Genomic DNA, 18,053 nt, shown 5'->3' with positions numbered 1-18,053 from the left:
TACGCACGGGGAAAGCGTGTTGCGTCTTGCTTTTACCTGTGAATTCACGCTTCTATATTGCTGTTCTTTTCTTCTCTACCTGGCTCGATCTTTCTCGATATTTCACCTTTATGATACATTGTTTACTTTCAAAAGCTTTCCAGAATTATGCGATTAATGACAAGCAATTTAAAGACTGTGTACCACGTGTACTGGGAGCTGTATGCCAAACATTGCTTGCCGCCAGTGATCTGGTATTGTTAATGATAAGACGTAATGGTGCAAATTAATGACCCTATACTAATAAACAATGTGGACTTTTTATGGACATTTAAACTAAGGGCCAATGTATGGCTTGTAAGCGTCCATCAAACCATTAAAGTATTGTTAAAACATTTGCGCAGTTTATATCTTACAGCCCCCTACCCCCTTCTTAGTTTAGAACAGATGGACTATAGTGCTTGGTTGCTGAATTGCTTTTCTCCATCTCGTCCTTGCCTGTTCAATACACACAGAGATGTGGAGAGATGGCCCAAGGGCCAGGGTCCTGACCTGCAACCTCAACCACACACCGGCCGATCACAAATGGCAGAAAACATGTGAATTAATGTAGCCCCGCAGCCTTTAAATCTCCAACTTAACTTTCATTTGTTTCTTTAGAAATGCGAGTAAAATTGAAACAAATACCGTGAGAGGTTTCCAGTTTTCTTTTCATTTTATCTCCACGCAGTATGGATTATTTTGTCAAGGGAAAAGAGGGAGAGGGGAGGAAATAAAGTGACTTACTGCTACGTTAAATATTTCCTGATAAATGTAGTGCACTTCTATCATAAAACCAAAATCCAGGTGAAGCTTTTGTGCGCGTAATTTACGCACGACCTGTGAACACGTTTTTTCTTATTGTTGGGTCCCTCAGAGCACTTTTTTTATTATTATTATTTTGATATCAGGACACCAGTGACTGATTTAAAGAAAAATGGCGTTTCATGTATGATGCCCAAGAAATAGGTGGACTTAGAAAGTAAGACATATTAATGTGGTCAGCTTAAAACACTGTGATTATGCATTTAAGTGCCTCCTTTTTGACTACATGGTATGCCTATATTAAATTGGAAACATATTACATTTGGTAAAAAGCTTAAGCTACGTGAAGACTCACAATACAAAAAATGGCATATTAATCCTTTAATGTCAGGTTACAGAAAAAGTGAAAATTATTTTTTCATAATTATTTTTCATCCAAGCGACTTAAACGGTTTGTGGCCATGTACTGCAGTTTCTCAGGTTTTGAAAGATTTTTGCGTGCGTAATTACGCACGAGATATACTAAGCATATTTAGTATTTCTAGAAGCAATAAACGAAACCCTAACTTTGTATAAATCGAAAGCAAAAACCATCAGTCTTGCAACTCCACAAATGTATTGTATTCTTTACTCAAACCGTAAGATTTAAACTACATCGGTATTGTGACCGGCCAAGTGGCTGTATTGGTGCAGACATTTGTGTAGGAAATTCCACACCTGCAGTCAGTGTAGTGCCGTTTAGATCAAATACTTTGTCTCCTCTTAAATCGCCGAGCAGTGTGAGAGTAAAAAGCAGGCAGGTGCATATCTTTCAGTTGCGCTACTTGAAACGGTGCGCTTCCCCAGCTAAGTAGGTTAAAGGTCCTCCCAAGTGGAGAAAGTATGTGACAGGCCTCTTGAAGACTGTATTCTTCTGCAGGAGTTTGCATTCATTCACAATTAATGTCGCTTGATGGACGAAATGATGCTAATAGGGCGCCAAAAACAGAATATGGTCTTTTATAGGATGCTGGCGACAATTTGGGGAAAATGGTGAACTGTAGAATTGAAATTTGTAATATGATTAATGTGAAGAGATGTGATTGATATGAAGAGTAAAAATTATTTAGGTTTCACTGTAAATTGTGCAGCAATGATTTAATAACGGTTAATATTTTAATCAGACACTGGGATCTGCACTGGCTGTTGGAGGGAGAGGATAACTGCTGCCATGTTGCAGTTGAAGAAGCTGCTGTAGGTTTAATGCACCACAAACTGCTTGTTCAATTACAAGAAAACAGATTAAATACAATGTTGAATTGTGTTTCATTCCAGTCTGAAATAAACTATGTTCTTTGGGCTTATAGGCCACTAAAACAGGGCCAAGGAACACCAAGGAAAAAGTTTAAAAGTGTATGAAAGTGTTCATGATAGAAAATTAAAACCAGTGTTTTCTCTTTATTTAAAGAGATAATATCACAACAAATATTAGAAACTTTTTTTTTTATTATTACACTGGTAACCCCAGTCCCCACCTAGATGTCAAATTGCAGGAAGAGTGAAAATTATATGTCAAACATTCCAATTCAATATTTTGAGCTTGAGACAGTTCCAAACAGAACATGTGGTGTTGCTGATGTCAATATTTTCTCAGGTGAGAGGATGTCAATGTTGCTTGTTTTCCAAATGATTACCCCACATGCTGATAACACGTAGAAAAACTCAAATAATAAGCATTATGAGGTTCAGCCATTATGCTTATCAAATGTCAATGTTTTTATTTATTTAACACTCTTTCTATTTTAATCACAAGCTGGTATATATGAAGACATATTGATCATTCCTTAAAATCCATCCTGTGGTTTTATAGGAACTATAACTCAATACAATACACGCTGTAAAGTACAAGCTCTTTTCTTTGATAGACGTTAATACGATCAGTTTTAATGAATGGTTGTGACATTTACATAATAGACAATGTTGTAAAATGAATTCATAACTAAATACATATACACATGCATTACTCTGTCACCTTGCTTTACATTTTTAATCCAACAATGTCCATCTTTCTGGGCCTGAGACTGATTTAGCCCCCTTAAATTTGAGGCACTCATGGTGCTGTGAGTGCCGCTGTCCTCTGCAAAGCTTTTTGAGTGGCAACATTTTAGCATCGCTTCTCTCTTTTGTAACAACAATTAAAACACACAGCAGCAGATCAATGCAGATTACCAAGGTTCCAAGGGGGTACCTGGTTCGTCCACTTCTCTTGTTGCACTAATTGTGGCAGCAGTAAGGGCAGGTAAACAAAGCTGTTAAGAGAGTTTGGTTGTGACTCAACCACAGATTTGTCATCCAGTTACTCATGTGGCAAAATGTCTCTGACAATCTTTCCCCACGGCTTCAAGTTGCCCACGGCAGCCAATTACTTTGATGAGACGAAGGCTGTTTGATGGCATGTCCTGAAATGATCTTTTAAATTTATATAAAAACGTCGGTTCACTGCAGTTCAGAAAATACACTTGTGTTAAACTACTGGCAGGTAACTTGGGATTTTAGCTTGAGGTTTAAGATGTTTTTCATGTCATCAAAGGGAAGTCAGTTCCTTTGTCTAAATTTGCATCACATTAAAAGCAGATTGAGCATAAAGTTGTTTTTCTTATGATAAAACTGGGGGCTCTGAACTCTTGTTATTGTGATAGGTTTGTATTGAATGTACTTGTCAAAACAATTTACATAGTTTTGGGCTTTTCTAAGCAGGTTACAAGGCAAACGGCCCTTTTCAGGAATTTACATATTTTTCTTTAGTTCATTTCCATTATTTTGCCAGGACGTTTGAGTTTGGATGCTGTAGAAATAGTTTGGATGACATTATTTTTGCTGTTCACAAAGCCATACAAGGAAAAAATAATAATAATCAAATGTGGTTTTACGCCTGAAATGCATGCAAATAGCTGCAATCTGTATCAAGAGTTTTCTGATGTCCATTTAGGCCAGGAATTCAACTGGGAATAGAGATGCATCTTCCAATCAAAAGTTTCAAAGCACTTTGAGTGATGTGTGTGGAGACGGAAACTTATGAAATGGCTTCACAAGTCAACAGTGGAAATGTGAACACATAAGCTGAATATCAATGGGGTATTTCTACGTGTCTGTTTATCCCCACTTTGGGCTGCTTTTTATGCAGTAGGCCACCCGATAGCCTCCAATTATTTAGATCAATCCACACAAACACATTAAAAAACTACTTCAAATTCTGAATGTATTGATCCTGACAGTCCGAGCCCATTTTTACTGCACAGTGTAAAAAGATTCAAATACATTCTCAGTGCTACTCGTTTTCTTTCCAGAAGATGAAGCGTGCCGAAATCAGTTGCCACATGCTGAAGGAGAGGCTCGGTTAAACAAATTCCTCATTTTATGCAAAGTTATATACATAGAATGTCAAAAAAAAAGTAAAAAAATAAAATAAAAAAGTAGCTAAAATGTATTAACTAAAGTATTGTAGATTGTAAATTAATTCAACATTATATTTTTAGTGGGTACAAAGAAACACAATGGTACTGTTTATTAGAGCACAATATGTTTATATCACAAAATGTCATCAAAATAATCATAACAAAATTATATTTGTCTTTTGTTCATCTCTGCCACCTTATTTTATGGACGATCATATCTTGTAAAGTGTGAATTCATATTTGCCTTTGTCAAAAAACATTTATTCATATAAACTATTTTTAAGAGTATTGATGAAATAATATAGTTTTTGTGTTTTAATGCCAGACATCTATTTTATATAGGAAATATTGATTTTGCTAGACTAAACAACACAATAAAAAACCAAAATTCATTTATGCGGCCTCATTTCATGCTGTTAATAGAGATGCATCTTCCGATGAAAAGTTTCAAAGTACTTAGAGGGCCATATGTAAACAAATGGAGGCCACGGCGGGAGCACAGTGAGTAAGTTGGTTCTCTTGGAGACATATCACAATGAGAGCTATGTGCACTCAGCCCCTAGACGTTGCCTTGTTTAACATGAATTGACTGATGGTTTCGCCACCTCATACCTGAAGCAATAAAATGTGTAAAATGTTCATATTGAAGTCAAAATATAAAGCTGATTGTGTTGCCTATACAGGTTGTTTCTGCTTCCTCTAATAATAACAGCTATACTCAACACACAGACACACACACACATAGACCGTAACATGAATGTATGAGCAATGTACGGCTACATTCTTTCACTACTTCTTTAGAGGTCATCTGAGGAACTACAGGAGGGAAAACAGGTCAAGGTCACTGATGTGTTTAGTGCCTCAATGATAACTGCAGCATCAATACAAAATGCCTTTTTCTTGTTTCGAAGGTTTGCTTTCTCTGTGTGTTTCTCTGGCAGCATGAGGGTGAAATGTGTGACAAGGAGCACACTGTCCAGACATACACGAGGCTTTTTTTCTCACTGATATTTGAGGCATATTAAATGTGAGTTGATAGTGTAGTCGTGAGTGAAAAAAGTTTCCAGGTGTTGATAAAATCACAATATTAACCTAAATTATGGTTGCTGCCATGCCCTTGAAAATACAAGGGCATGGCAGCCCTTGTATTTGGCAATTTGGCAAATGCATGAGATGGAAATTCTTGTCTGTACAGTGACACATTTTCTTTTTTTGATGAGTCCCTAAACACAACACACTGATTTCCACATAGCAGTTGGGGAGGCATTTATCTCACGCGTTTGACTTAAAGCAACAGAAGAATAAAATGTTCTAGGTCAACTATTATATCTAGTGCATGTTGATATAATAGATCCTGAATTTATAAAAGCATGGTTAGCATAATATGGAATGTAAAAATGATATATGTTGGAAGTGACATATGTCGTTACATTTGCCCATGTTTACTGTTGATCATCTAAATTGTTTTTACTTTTAGACACCATCTTGCCTACTTCAGGACCATTATGTAGATGTAATTCAGTTGTTGTTAAGGGCTGGTATATTTGTTCACATTTATGTATCAATAGAAGATGAAATATATACTGAACATTTCAAGAATTATCATAAAGTCTGAACTCCGCCGCCATATTTAGTATGACTTTATTAAAGTAAGCCATTTTTATAAGAACACAAATTATATTCGGCTAAATTAAATAATTTTGAAATTGCCGTAATGTTTAAACCCTAAAGGTGGAACCACGCAGCTCTGTTACACATTCAGAGTTTTTTTTTAAGGTTTGATTATAATATTTTATTTAATGTGTCAGCATTTGAGTAGATGAAGTCAACATATTGGTGACGAGGTAACAAACCTCTGTCATTTTTTGTTTGTATTTTTTTTTTAATATTCATATTTTTATTATTTTCTTAAACAAAACAACAAAACAATCACAAACCACATATACATACATCACTAGACAACAAACTCACAGGACATTACAAAACCATACACAGTACAACATGTGAGGGGTGGGAGGGAGGGGAGTGCAGATCCATACAATAAATTCATCCAGTTTCTCAAAAACAGTCTTATAAAGATCCAGAGTCCTTCCTCACCACGGTTGAGTTCATTGAGGGCTGATGTTGCCCGTTCCATTGACAGGAGATCCATAACGTCCTTTAACCAATTGTCAATGTGGAAGCAATTGGGTTTATGTATTTTCCAATTCATCATAACAATTCACTTCACTAACAAAAAGGCTAAAGCTATGATGCGTTGAGTGACAGTTGACTCAATATTTTGGACTCAAAATTAGTGTGCAGGTATTTTCACATTCAGAATAGAAGACAAGTTATAAATCAAATCCTTCCAAAAACTCTTAACTGAGGGGCATTGCCACATTAGATGTATCAATGTTCCTGCCTCCCCGCAACCATGCCAACAAAAATGAGAGAGGAAATTGTCCTTTTTCTTTAATCTGCTTGGTCTTATATAAACCCTGTGCAAAAAAAATATTTTAAGAATTCTATATCTTCCACATTAGGATAGGGCTGTTGTGTTCCTGTAACAGTATCCCACTATGCATTACTCACGGGTATGCCCAAGTCCTGCTCCCATTTATGTTGGATAGAAGATAGGCTGTCAAAGGATGACTGCAGTGGTTAACAACTCGTATAACCTTGACACTGTTCCCCTCCCTGATGCAATCTCCCTAAGTTTTTTGTCCAACACTACATCCTGGACCTGTACTGTGGGTTCTTTTGAAATAAGTAACCCAAAAATGTATTTTAATTGTAAATAAACAAAAGTCATATTGTGTTTTTAAGACATTTAAGGGTACCATATAGCCATCCTTCACTATCTGACCCACTTGGTTTATACCTCTATGTTGCCACGATTTGTTTGTTAATGTTTTACCACCAGCTTTTATTACGGGTTACTCCATATAGGACACGATGGTAAGTATGCTCCATTGAAAGGGAGACACTTCTGTATCATTTTCACAACCTCACAGGAAAATGTAATTAGAGGATTGACTATTTTCAAAGATTCAGAGCTTTTTATTATTTAATTTGTAAGATCCAGAGCGATACATTTGCACTGGAAGGTGTTTTATTTTTTTCTGTTTGACTTTACACTCTATCTTCATGTTTGCACATCCTACACTTAACAATTCCACCATTTTCCTTAGATCTAAGAATCTTTGGAGTTGAAGGAAGTGGGTGTGAAAACATTAGCTTCTGTCACTGTCAGGTGATACATACATAATGTAATATACAGTATATATATATATATATATATATATATATATATATATATATATATATATATATATATATATATATATATATATATATATATATATATATATATATATATATATATATATATATCCTGTATATACAAATATATATATATATTATACACACATAGGTTTGTTCTGTTGTTACTGACTCATGACAAAAAACTAACAATGAAATGACTCACAGACTGACATCTCTACACTGTTTTTTTGCTCAGTTCCTATATGTTTTGCATGGAGTGTCTGACTTTCTGCTGCTGTACAGTACTAACCATTGTGCCTGGTGCTAATGGCTCTCTTGTTTGTTGGTTTTGTCTTGTCTTGTTCCAGTGGGTTTTCTTCTCTGGAAAGGACGTCAGCTCTGTGCGCCTGGCCTTCCCTGAGGACACTTGATGTCATGTGGTCTACCTGATCATTACACTACCTGCTCTCCTCTACAACGCTGCCCTCTCGCTGCTCCGACACTTGAAATGCTTGGCTGGCCTCTTCTCTGAAACCATCGTGAAATCTTGTGCTAAAACGTTGCAGACTCTCTCCTCACTCCAGCCATGTGTGCAGGAGCCAGAAGAAAAGAAAAAAAGATTCCTGAACTCGGACGACTGCTGCTCAGTCAAGGGGAACAAACACAAAACCTCCTTCAGCCGCCCGCCACCGCTCACCTCTCACAGCTTTAGTTGTTTTTCTTTAGGTATATGAAATTGTGGCAATAGCCAAGTCAATGTACTGGCTACATATCCAGCTGATTAAAAAATATCTCTGTTTATACTGTATGTAGATGGCATGGTTTATTCAACTCTACATAGTCTTACATCAAGCAGGTTTAGTTACAGTGTATATAATTGTAAAATGTGTAAACAATGTGTCAAACTATTTGATTTTGTGGGAGATTGTGTAGGTAAGGTATAAATACATTTATTTAGGTAAATACATTTTCTGAATCTATTCCGTTTTATTTGGAATTATAACCAAATGTATTATTTCATGATTAGTAAAAAGTAGATACTTTATATACAGACATTTTGCTGTGTTGTCCTAAAAAAAAGTACACAAGGCCTTTTTTTCCTGGGGACACTTAGACGTGTAACAAAATGCATCAGCGTACATAGTAAAAATTAACGATTGATTGCTGAATTCCATTTATCTGCTTTAATGTCTGGATCCTGGTATTGTGTTACTTTGATGCCTTGTTTACCAAACAAATATTCCAATCCATCATCACTCATGGAAGAAACTGATAGATAAACGTTTTCCTGAACTTTTGACAAACAGCCTGCGAGTGACTGAGTTCACGTGCACCTCATTCAAGGGATAGTTCAGTATCTTTACTTAACTAGTTAGTGTGTTACATTAGAGATGGGGATCAGTGCAGTCACTATGAGGAGTTAAGGGGAGATGTAGCTGTAGCACAAGTCAGCCTTCTACTGTTGCAGACAGGGCCAGAAGAAAAACATTAAAAAAAAAATTCTCCACACATAAATGCTCACCTAAAACCTAAATATCCGTTCAATTGTATGCTAAACTGAGACTTTTTCCACAGCTTTAGTTTGCCGCCAGACCTCCGTTCATTTTTTGTATCACTCAACGATCAGCTGCTCGACTCTAAGCTACTCCGGCTTACTCAATAGACACAAAAAAGCTAAAATAAACAAAACTAAAGCTGTGGAAAAAATCTCAGTTCAGCGTAGAATTGAACTAATATTAAGGTTTTAGGTTAGTATTTATTTTATGGATATATATAGTTTTTATATGTGGAGACATATTTTTTTCTTCTGGCCCCCTCCGCAACTAACCTGGTCCTACTCCTACCAGACCATCGTACTTCATAAAATTTGTACAGAAGGTCTGGAATCGCTCAATTGACGAATGTAAACTCAATTGAAGGCGGGTGTCTGTTGAAGTTTAAAACTATTGGATCTGCCCAGTGCCACTCTGGATCTGCCAACCAATCGCATAACGTGCATTTTTCTCAGCCACTCCCTCTGTTTGCTGATTGGACAGGTAAAACTCTACCGGAGAACTGACTACTGAAGGGAAATGAAAATTGAGCGGAAGCAGGTAGGCGGGCGTTGCCAGGCTACTCCGCAACAGTATAAGGTTTATATATATGTAGGTTTACAATGTTCTACTTTGTCTTAAGACAATAGTCAGAAGTCCGCTGATTTGGCCTCATATATATTTTTTTCCTACTGGCCATAAATAGGACTGTCCACGTGGGAACCTGACTTGTTTTAAAACGGACTTGAAAAATTACCCTTACCCTTTAATATGTAAAATTTTTATTTAGTCATATTTCAAACAATATATTAATACCCCAATTTTGTAACTCAGTAAGGTAAATAAATACATTACAATGTCAGGGAACATTTATGTAAATAATCAATTATTTTACAGATTTCACCTTATCACATTAATTAGCGGATTGCATAGTGTTATGCCATTTGTGTTACTTACCCCCCAGCCTTCTTATACTCAACAGACTCCTCTTACTGACAATTTGACAGCATACAAAAACCCTGTCTCGCTTTTCTGAACTGAATGGGATTACACACACCAAAATGCTAAGTGCTGCAAGCATTCACACTATATTTATTCACACTTTTACTTTTTTTTAACTGATTATTTACATGTATTTGGCTCACTGTAACTCCTTCAAATCTTAAGCGATTTCAAACATTAGACTATCAAAATGTCCAGCGCCTTGGGACATGGTGGGAAACGTCTCAGCATTTTTATAATTTTTCTACTTTTTAAAATATTCAGCCTTTTTAAAAAGTGTTTTAACATTCGAACCAATGGGAGCAGCCTTCAAATTCTCTTGAACTTCTTCCCTTTAGAAATATTGCGCTCCTGAAGAGTTTGTGATGTCATCAGTGGTGTCACCCACTCTGCATTCGCTGCTAGCTCTTCTGCTTCTTCAAAAAAAAACTGAATTAAATACTTGTATATCTTCCACACCTCACAATTTATACATCAACACATATAAAAAATATGTCACCTTTCTGCACATATACTTATACAAACTGTGTCCCTTACAGATTTGTCACAGTCTGCCTCAAAGCACAGAGAGAGACAGTCTTCCTCATAACACAGAGAAAGCATTTTAGCTGTCTCATTGACTGCAATGTTATTTGAACTTCTTACAGTCTTAAGCAAGAACACAAATATGCCGATTTTGAAACAGTCATTCTATCTTTATCTACAGATATCTATCTATACATATGTACATATTCAGCAAAGCTTTGTGAGTCTCACAGTAAAGAAATGTCAACAATAAGACCTACAGATTCTTAGCTATTGTGTTATCACCAGTTCTGCTCTACAATGACTCAGCATTTTCAGGCACCAACCAAAGCTTTTTGTGAGCAGCATTAAAACCTCCAGCTTTTTGTGATCAGCTCATTAAAGCTCAAGCTTTTAACAATACATTTTGAAACAGTGATTTCTCTGTCATTTTTAACTTTATCCACATAAATTAGATGTACATCTTCAACAAAGCCTTGTGGTGCTCACAGTGAATACATTTCAACAATAACACCTACAGTGTTATATATTGTAGGGGAGACTGGGGTGAGATGTGCCACTTTTTCCTCAAAGTGACTTTAAAGTGAGGCCTTGACAGTAAAGTCTCCAACTCAAATATGTACATATATTTCAGGGTGTTGTGTTTCCCCGGCAACAATAACTTTGGATCTGAAATAAACTGTTTAAGAAATATAGCTTTCGGAAAAAAAGTTGTATTGTGGCACAACTTGCCCCCGGTGTGGTGCCGTTGGAGAGAATACCATGGGGTAAATTGTGCCATTGATATATATCTCATAAACTGTAATGCAAGACAAATCCATTACACAATCACTTATTTAAGGTTTATTTAAAGTAAATAAAGTAAATATTTTACAAAGATTGAAGGACACTTTTCTTAAACAAGGCCTAGCAGATCTAATAGTTTTACCTGCAAAGCTCACAATGACAAAGTCACCATCATCATCTTTCTGGCCATCTGAACTCTCATCAGTGGTGTCGTTAAGTGGAATGGAGATGTCAGTCTCTTCTGAGCTACTGTAGACAATCACTTTCTTTTGGTGACCAGCGTATACAGCCATGCCAATGGCACAACTCTCGAAATGTACTTTGCATTAACTGCTCCGCCCTTGTAGAACCAACTGCCACCTGGCATATGTGATTCCCCCTCCATTTCTGCCTTTAAATCAAGGCTCAAAACCCATCTGTACACCCTGGTTTTTCCTCCCCATTAACTATCTTTGTTGATATGTGGATGTCTGGGCTTTATGTCTTTCATTTTGGTTATTGTTATTTTACCTTCATTTGTTACCCACTGAATGCACTGCATGTTCAGCACTTTGGACAGTGCAAACTGTTATAAATGTGCTTTTATAAATACATTTTATTTACTTACTTACTTGTAAATCACCCCAGGCCCTTTGGCACAAATCACCCCAACCCCAGAATTTTTGATAATAAGCATGGTGCAGCCGTTTAGGGCTGACATCGTGCTAACTATATAGACACAAAGTGTTGCATACTAAAGCACTAAAACATGTGTCAAATGGTTTCAAATGTGTCTATAATTGTTCAGACACAATAATCAAAAAACCTTGATCATAGAAATGTTACTTTGAAAGGCAAAGAACAGTTTTTTTAGCTTAAATGTGCTTATGTCTTATTCCTTGTTTCTCCCTTCTTTACAGGATGACTCAAATGGATGGCTCTTCTTAAATATGTGGTCACATTTCCAATTTCTTCTATGGTTTTCTAGAAACAAGGGGTGGCACAACTTTCCCACTGGCACAACTCACCCCACTCTCCCCTATCTTGTTCAGGTGCTGCTTTGGCAGGATTTTACTCCCTGAAGAAGGACTCCGCACTTCAGGCTCCACATACAGTTACACACAACTGATGATGATTAGCTGATAAGACCTTTGCAGTTCCTTTGAACTCTGTTTTTTAAATGTTCTAACTATTTAAATTCTTCATAGTTCCCCAGCAATCCAGTTTAGCGTCAGGCAATAATTTTTCTAGTTTATTAATGGTAGGCTGCAAAGACCGCACAGGAGGGTGTTAGTTGTAAAACTATAGTGGCTGGTGTTACGTCTACAGTGCCCACCATCACTACCTTGAGCAAGGCACTTAACCCCAAAACTGCTCAAGGGGCGCTGTACTATGGCTGACCCTGCGCTGTGACCAAGTGTGGATATGCGAAAAGACACATTTCAATATAACCATTGACTAATAAAGTAACTTAATTAAACTAAACTTAATACAGTGGTCTCAGTTAAGATGCCTCCTACCAGTGCAATGCGCGTATCAGCAGTGCTCTGATGCTACTTGGAAATGTAGTGGTGGAAGATGAAGTGTCTTGCTCAAGAGCACCCTAGCAGCCTTTGCAAAGGGAAAAGACTCTTCTAGCCTGAGATTTCTTTCCCAGTTGTTCTCGGCTCAACCAGGGATTTGAATCACTCACAGATGGGTTTCTGTTATTTATAGCTGACCCACTTCCATTGCAAGCTTCAAAATAAATGCCCTAAAATGACTGTGCTTTTATCTACTGAAATGCTTATAAAGTATGTCTTTATTTATTGAAAATACTATTGGGAACTTTTAAATGTTAATGAAACAGTCTCATTTTGTGACAAATTATCATTATTAATCTTATATATTCACATATAAATACATTACCTCATTGCAGTGCAGTTTTTCTTTTCATTCAACAACGGAAAGTTCCTCATAATACTTTAATTTAAAATACAAAAGTGTATCCAAACTAAATGCTACTTATGTTCTTAATCTCCCAAAAGACCCACCCTATGTAGGTTTCTATGGTTCCAACATAGTGGAATTCTCTCGAGCTCCTATATATATTAGCCATCCTGACATCATACTGATTTGTAGAAATTAAACTTGAATATGTTTGTTTATTTTTTATTCTGAAGACTGATAACTGTAATGCATTGAATGTATTTATGAGTGATTGTGTTAGCTGGCTTCATACTTTAAATTAATAAATTATTTATTTCTGGCTTTGAATACGTATCTTTGAACAACTGTTGTCAGATTAAATATAGTGGCTTGAATTGTATAGTATTAGACACATATACACACACACACACACACGCACGCACACACACACGCACGCGCACACACACACACACACACACACACATATACAGCTCTGGAAAAAATTAAGAGACCACTCCAAATGTTCAGTGTTTCTTGTTTTACTCTTTAGAGGCATATGTTTGAATAAAATTAACATTTTGATTTTATAATGTAAACTACTGACAACATTTCTACCAAATTCCCAATACAAATTACGTAATTTACAGAATTTTCAATAAGTAATGTAGAGATAAAGACTTAAGAAAAATCTTGACTGGCTCTTAATTTTTTCCAGGGCTGTATATATATATACTGTATATTCCCTAATTAATGTGTCAAGTACAAGCTTGGATAAAAACTTGCTGGCTTTTTATGTAAACCACACAAAATAATGTAAACATGTTTGTTACGTTGTAGTCACTTTTATTTATAGAGCACATTTTCAAACAACAAACTCAGACAATTGCTGTACAGATATGTTAAAAATACATTCAGATCATTCAAAATTACAATAAATTGGCACGGTGCACAGAAACACATGATGTGAAATAGATTATAACCAAGCATGTATTGATATTCATGTTTGCAAGGACTCAAAAAGCTAAAGTAAACAAGTTGACAAGTGGATTTAAGAATGAATACCAAAATGACAACAGCAGTGGAAGACCTAGCAGTGAAGAATAAACTGTTCCACAATCTGTGCAACAATGGAAAAATGCTAAACCACGCCGTATAGAATTCTAACTGTGGGGATTGACTGAAGGGGAGATGCTGGACAAAGGATCTGAGAAGCCTGGAGGTGAGTTTTGGTAGAGGATGTCAGAAATATGAACTGATGTCAAAAGGGCATAGTATGATTATTATTTATTTTTTGTAAAGGAGTATATTTTATATTCAATGTGTAGTGCACATCCCTTTCAGATATAAATTCCAAATTAATTTCATTACATTGTTAGAAATGTGTTTTGCCTCTCGTTTTGCTTTTGTGCCTTGCTCGGCTGCACTTTGTCAATGGCGGCCATGAGTACCGTGATACTCCCTTTAAGGTGGGAGACTTTAGGAGGTTAACGCGGACATCAGTGATTTTTGTTGTTGTTGTGAGGATTGTGGTCTTATTTCACTCGAGTTGATTACAGTATACCATTGTAACTAACCTCAGTATAAACATCTGTCTAAACCTCAGTATACCAATGCCTAACAATCTTTAAGGACAGTGGGCTGATGGGAGGTTGTATGTGGATAGAAACATGGCAAGCCGATTATATCTGTGACAAATGACTTGAAGGTTATTGCTTCACTCTCACGGATCACAAGGAGTATAACGCCTGAATGTGATGCATGACACAATAAAGTCAGACGGTGCATTGCTCATACGGTCATACGATTGTGAACACTGCACCTATTCAGCAAAGAAAGTCCACAAAAAGGAGCATCATGGCGAAGCTTCCTTTTATTTTCTGATTTATTTTCTATTCAGGGAAGTTAGCTCCGAGAGACATAATAAATTCACCACAGGGTACAAGTGCACAAAGACATGATGGGCAAAACTTGCTACACATATTTTTACATATCGCTATAAAACAGGAAGTTAATTAGGCAACTTGAATTGGTATAACACGTTGCCGCCACATTGCTTGCTCTTTGATCATCACGCGTGCTGATTGAAGCATGTCTGAAACAGATGACGGGGCTGACTGTTGTTATCGGGGGACTCAAAGCCCCAGGATCCATTTGCAGTGCTGGCATCTCAAGCACCTCATGTTCATCCTCTGAAGAAGGTGAGACAATCCATTAAGTGAAAGGCATAAACACTCAACTCTGGGAACCTGATTGTGTGCGCTGTCCCCCATCCAGCCCATCTGACTGCAGCGGACTGTGGGTTTTATACAAGACAATTCAAGTCCTGAGATGGAACATTGAGAAAGAGAGAGACAAAGGGATATAAGACCATGTGGCACTTTGCATATATCATCACATTCACACAGCAGCAACACCGCTCAATACAAGACATCACAGACGTACGGGACAGAAGACATGTTTATAGTAATCAGGTATTGTTGTTACAAATATACCTGCTAGAGATATAAACAAAAAGTCCATAGTCTGTTAATTTAATTGAAAAACACTATAATCGTAAAAAAAAAAAAGTATAAACATGAGCTGTGTGTTTCTTTCTACACATGGCGTGTTTGTCATGTGCATTTTGGCCCTCTCCTTTGAAAATAGGGAATATTTTATACTGCTATATAGAGAAAGTAGTCCTCTTCTTTGACCAGCATGCATTTTCTGAATGATTAAAGAAGGAGAATCAATAACATTAATGACAAGGACATGGAATAACATGAGTGTCCCTGGTGTTGTATATTAGTTGGGATGGAGACACACGTTTGTGTATCTTTACTATTAGTTGTCCCTTGGTTTAATTTAGTGTGACAACCCAATGTTTGTTTTTCCTATTCATTTAATGTGACAAATCTACATCAGGTCTGAAACACCACACACTTCAGATTGAACAAAGCAGTTGAATGAACATAGTTCCTAAAATGCAAAAATGGATCCAGTGGACGATAAGCATTGAGGTGCTGTTGTCAATCAATCACTGTTTCGGTCACAAACAGTGTCAGGGTCTGTACTTATGACGATTTTTTAAAAAACATCACCGTTCTTTGTTCGACTAACGCTGTCAGTCAGCCTGCTTTATTCATCATAAGAGCTACTGTGTTGGATACACACACACACACACACATAAGAGTGTGCGAGAAATCCAAACACAATGAGGACGTAGCAACTTCAAACCAAATGGATCTACTTTTTTTCTCATTCAAAGTTTCTCTCAGGAGGGTTTTAATCATCCTCTTACATTCATAGTTCAGTGATATTATATTCTTCTGAAGAAGAAATATGAGTTCAAAGGCGGCATTGTTAGACACTTGACAGCTGGGTAGGCGGAATTGTATGGCGGCAATGAAACTAACTTTATAAGAATAAGGGCTAGGTTTTCAATAGGTACAAAAAAAGAAAAGGAAAATAAATCACAAACAAGAGTCCTGGTGGTATAAAGCTAACTTTTTCCTTTGTACATCAAACCAGATTCAGAAGTGAATGTGTGAATAGTTACTTATCTACAGTATATACATACGTAGCTGAAGTACACAGTTGTACTTGAGACACATTTAGTTTTTAATGGCTCTCATGGCTCTTTTCTTTTTTACACTCACTGCCTTGTTCCTTTGCCATTGACTCAGAGAAGTAGATGGGGTACCCTCTGTGAATGTATGAGTTACTGGACTGTTTGTTCCTCTCACACTTTGAGTATACAGTCCTCTGCCTGGGTAGAATTTGGGTTTCTTACATCTGGTGAGCTTGTATGCTACTTTAAAAATGCAATTAAGCCTCTTTCCTATTAATACAAACAGTGTATCACAAACTTTCAAATTTAAATTATAACCGTTCTGAACATTGTACGCCAACTCTGCAGAAAAAAAATGACTGTTAGACAGAATGATTTTGAAGTAGTCTTTTATTTGATTCACATTTATACATGTCTGTAGAACAGAATACCTGTGGACAGATGAAGTGAGTTACCTGGGCAGAAAAGGGCCCTGGCTGTATGAGCACTCTAACAGATGTGATTGTGACCCTACGTCTCCTGTGTAATAGTCTGCAGACTCTGCTGTTTTTTTTCCTAATCTCAACATTCAGCGTGGTCAAGAAACCTTGACGCTTCCCTTCCTCTTTCACAATAGATGACTCCAAACTGGCTGCTGGTCATCTGCACTACTCTAAACTCAGACGTTAGCATAATATAAAGAAGTGCTCTATCAGCGTCTCCCATAGCAAAACTCTGCTGCAAGTTTTGTCCTGTCCAAGGGAAGCACGGATGGTGGCTGAACTCACAAACACACACAAACACACACACACACACACACACACACACACACACACACACACACACACACACACACACACACACACACACACACACACACACACACACACACACACACAAACCTGTTTATTCCAGTGTCAAGCGCTGATGAGATCATGTTCCCTGACTCTATTGAATATTTCTATTAAAATGTTGGTATGTGTACATTTTCTGTTTCCCTGTATCCCTAAGCCTTACCTCACTTTCAAAAGTGTAACAAAAAACTGCTACCCTACGTCCTCTTCCACTCCTGACAAATGAGGCACCTGAAAATGACCTCATACGGAGGCAAGGACACTTGTACAAATGGCTTCTGCATTTTTGCTCTGCCGTGTTTGTATACACGTGAAAGGACAGCATTGTACACACCGCTGATAGGTAAAAATTAGCTAAAGGCTTGTGGAAATAACGGCTCAGAGCAAGTAGCAAGAGACCAGATTGCAAAACCTTTTAAAATATAATACCAGGGTGTATTTATACTTATTTGCTGGATACATTTGAATGATTCAA

This window comes from Ammodytes marinus, assembly GCF_949987685.1.
Source record: "Ammodytes marinus genome assembly, chromosome: 15".
NCBI lineage: Eukaryota > Metazoa > Chordata > Actinopteri > Uranoscopiformes > Ammodytidae > Ammodytes > Ammodytes marinus.
This window is presented reverse-complemented; position numbering follows the sequence as displayed.